Below are 4,736 nucleotides of genomic sequence, written 5' to 3' on the forward strand. Positions count from 1 at the left end.
ATTGCTTGAAATATTCTTGTTTTTATTAAACGTTTAAATTTGGAATAACTTTTGACGGATAGCTTCGTGCATTCCCACCTGGTCAGTTCGTCCTGCCATTCTCTGACCATACGACTCATTGATACACTTCCAAACTTGCATAATTATCGACAATATTTTGTTCACTATTACTGTGCCCAGTCCTGCTATGTCTCGCATGTGAGACAGCAGTATTTGTAAACAAATCAATAAATGCTGTCCTCTTCATCAATGTGCAGTAAGGGGACCTGTGTGGGTTGTGGTGCGCTGTATGCTATGTAGCAAAATATTAGGCCCGAGGTCACGCAAGCCGCAACATTCTTGAATACGTCTTGACAGTTTGCAATAATGCATTACCAATAAAATTAGGGATAATATACCGGCAAGGAAGCAGACTGCGGGCTTTTATTTGGCGCACTGGATCTTACTGAAAGATTTCATAAATTGCTGATTGGAGGTGTGAAGGTCTTTAAAGCTCGTTCTATCCAGCTCAAAAAGCAACACAATATCTTTATGGCAAATAGAGGCTTTACAAAAGTTAGCGCCATCTAGTGAAAGTAACAGAAACTGTGCTCGGCGGCCATGCTTTGCTCAGTCCACCCGCGCCTCCCATTGAGTACGCTGTCAACCTGCGCCTTCGTAGAACCCGTGCATGCACCGAAAGGTGCATTGGAATGCTCACAAGCGATCGTTTCATTTTTTAACATCACAGCAGTCGCTGTTAGCTCCAATCTCTATTCGGAATGATGCCAGCATGTTGTTGCGTGCCCTTCTGCAGCTAGCGCACCGTCATAGACGTGCACGGAATCAAGATATACGCGTGTATGCGACCGTTCGTTTGCAGTCCTAATCGGCTTTACAAGGGTCACTTGCATCATGTAAAGCATTACTGCACGTCCCTCTGACTGGGAGCTAGCTCACAGAATGTGCTATTACCTAAACCAGCAAGGTTAATTGTTTTGCGCACTATGGAGCCTTGTGAACTTGAAGGATAAACTTATGCTGCGATGGAGGACACGGGAGAAGGAGCAATGCATGTGTAACGAACGCTATTGTGCAAATACGTTCTTTGAAACATTTTGTACGTAGGTTACATTTACCATTGTATATTTGATTTAAGACACGCGGGCATGATTACTGAAACTACTTTTTACAGTCGTACGAAATGGTAGTGCTTGGTGCAGAGAGCAATACGGTTGTCTAGTGCGCCCGAGGTGAGTGTTTCACGCTGCAAAAGCAAGCGGCTGCCAAACCCGCGGCGTCTAGAAAAGCAGCAAAAGATGACATCCCACTAGTGTGTTGTAACATGCTCACGTACAGCCCGTTTCGACCGGTCCACGTCCAGAGCGTGCAGCTCAGGTTTTATACCTGCCTGCGCGGCCGATAAAATAGCGAAGCGTGCGCTTCACTTTTGTGTATTTTCGAGTCACCCGATGGTTCGCTATTTCACAGCTACCTGAAATTCACTGGAATTTTTAAATATGTCGATTTCTTGTTTATTCCCTCTGTCAGAAAGCAAACATTTGAAGCCGTAATCTCATATGAAAGCGCTGACATTGAAAGCTTCGAGGAACTCGGGGGAGGAAGAACTCGGCTGAAACGAAAAGAAATTTGAAGTCAACTCACATTACTGCGAAGTGTTTGTGCTTTGTGCAACTGGCTGTGTTCATAAAATCAGATTTATATTATATCATATCGTTATAGAAAAATTAGGGGGTCACTTAAGTTCCGCCGTTAAAGGTATAACGCGATAGTGTCTCTCTCTCATACACACACATGCACGATGTTTTTTTTTCTTCGCGTGTTATATCTTAGCTCTTGTATTTATTTATTTATTTTATTTACCAAATACTGCAGGCCCTAACTGGGCCCTAGCAGGAGGGGCGAAAAGAATACAATGCAGTGAAATATGAAGTCATCATCAACGACTCGTAGAGCAATTTGTAACTGCGCTCGGCAGCGCAGCCGGTGGGCCCCGCCACGTCTCGGCTGTCAAAATACGATTCTAGGCGTCTCTAAGAGAAACCGCCAGGGACCGAACAGAGGTCCAAGCACAGCACACTAGGTTAAAACGTGAAAAGCGCGAACAGAACGGCGAGCGCTGACGGACAGACACAAAGCGAACGGATAGAGCGAACAAAATATGGCGGCCAGCGCGGGATCAGGGTGCCGCTCACGGTTGCCAGACGTACTTTTGTAAACCCTCTATTGTCCTAAGCCCTTCGATAAAGCCTCTACTGCGTGTTTTAGAATTCGACAGAGGCTACCAAGGCCGCGGAGACCAGAAAGGCAGGAAAAGAACATGCTAGGTCTTCAGTGTAACAGCGCATGTTTACATCCAACTCGATAAACCCTTATCGCTAGATGCCGGGTGTGGGGTACAGAACAAGCAGAGATCGGAGCTCAGGCGCTGGAGACAATTCTTCTTGCTTCTGTACCACTGTTATAGGAAACTAGTTTGTAACCAGAGTCCCTCAATATGAATATATTAAGGGTCTAAATATTCGTAGTCTCTTATGTTTGCGCCAGCAGACCTCACGGTGGACCTTAGTGGAAACCTCAAAGTCACAGCTAGGGCTGCCACTAGCAATCTAAAGACCTTAAATAAACAACAGCCCTAGCTCTCGGTGGGGCACGCCGAATTTGGAACCACTTATGACGTTTTTCTATAGACAATACGGGGTAGTAAGTTGCGTGAAAGAGCCATGTTGTGCATATATTTGCAAAACCCAAGCCGGAGGGACATATTTACGACGATTATTAAATGCAAGCATATAAAAAGGTAATGGTTGTAATAAACACTATTGCTTTCTTGTTTTAAAATCACACCAAGAAGGTTTTACCGCGTGATGGCCATACATGGTTTCTTATCACGTTGCGGCAGCACCAAGGGCTGCTTTCTCACTGGCTCTTGGATGGTTTAAGGTGAAGGGTAGGTGATCCTATTTGTGCTACATATTCTTTTGACTTTGTGCGCAGAAATAATCGGAGTGTTGCGTGTTTCATTCTTTATGTTTTTCACGTGTGGGGGGGGGGGGGGAGGTTATACTATGCTTATCTCCCAAATGAGCCACGGGCAGCTGCCGAAGCCGTAATACTATGTCAGACAGCTGTACATTCGCGCCTACACTGAGCGTTCTTTACAGAATTGCTAAAAGGAGGCATTGTGGGTATCGTAAACTTGACGCTGCAATTAGTTAGCGAATAAATCTTTGCTGGGACGTAGTGACCGCCTTAGCACATAGCCAGAATGCAAACACAAGATAAACTATGCACCAGACAATTGAACCCATAGTTAATCATTAACTAAGTATGACATACTAATTAACTTGCATGTCTTTAAGCGCGTATAATTGAAAGGTTACGTATCATGTAAATGACAACACATGTGTACGAAAATCCCTGAGTAAATAAAAGCTTTGGCACCGCACTTTATTCCTTGTCCATCAAGTGACTGGTGGCATACATCATTTCACGCACGTTTAAGAAATACCTCTTAGATATACCCTGCCTAATTGTACGCTTGCGCTTCAGCAGTTCTGTTTAGCCCCCCTCCCCCCCAAAAAAAAAAAAAAAAAATGGGCGGTCAATATAGCGCGTACGTTTGCCTGTCGCCGGTGTCTACAGGATGTGCGAGCCACAACCTCATTCGTCATATTGTAAGATGTCAACGTCTCAGAGTTATTTTCAAATCTAATCAACATTCTTTGAGCTTATGGATTCTTTGAACTTATGGAAGATATAAATCAAAGTAAGTTTAACAGAGTTGCACTAAAATCTTCATTCTGCAGAAATTCTGGCACCAGCTTTCGTGATTGTGGTAACAGCACTTTTCAAGGTGGGCTTACCTCATCGGTGTCGAAGCTAGGCTGTCTGGAACCATCCTGCGGCAATGCTGCTTCTTGGACAACGTTTCCAGGATGCAGAGGCGCTTGTTGCGGTGCCTGTAGTGCCATTTGGAGACCATGTTTAGTACCCGGGGGGAATCGCTGTAGCTGATTTTTACCCTAATAAACCGTGTTTATTATCTGCGCACATGCGCAGCTAGGTCACTTAATGCGACGTTACCTATTTATTTTTTTCAATACCATCACGGCCCAAAGCCTTTAAAGGGTACAATGCAAATAATAGAAAACACACAGGAAAGTACAAAAATTCATTGAGTGGGTCCCACGGGATCTGCTGCCTTCCCAAAGTCAAGCTGATTTTGCAACCCGCCTCGTGAACCAAGACGCATCAATCCCACGGCTTCTCGAAGTCGACGACGCTACCCTCCTTTTGTCAAGAAAGGAGCACCTCCGGCGCCGCACACGTGCACTTATCCCTCCGTGTGCGATATCCCTTCCCCGCGGTCTCACCCGTGCAGAGGAGGTTGCGCTTAGGAGGATCCGGGTCGGTGTTGCCCTTACACCAGCTGTAACTAGGACGTGGTCATACTTCCAACACTTATATCCTCGCCCAGGATGCCCGATCTGTAACAACGAAGATGTCGAGGCCGACATCCACCACTTGCTGTGGGACTGCCCAGCACTCAAGCCAACACGGATCCGGCACCTGAGCATAGCTGACCTTTCAGCAACGAATCCTGCCTCATACGTCACTTGGACGCAGGGACCTCATCATCGCTCACTTCTGGACTTCATAAAATCAGCCAACCTTTTTCCATTCATTTAATCATTTATTCATCCTTCATCTCATAACCTACTGATGCCCTGAGG

Source organism: Amblyomma maculatum, chromosome 1, assembly GCF_055883805.1.
Source record: "Amblyomma maculatum isolate TAMU_Amacu chromosome 1, ASM5588380v1, whole genome shotgun sequence".
Lineage (NCBI taxonomy): Eukaryota > Metazoa > Arthropoda > Arachnida > Ixodida > Ixodidae > Amblyomma > Amblyomma maculatum.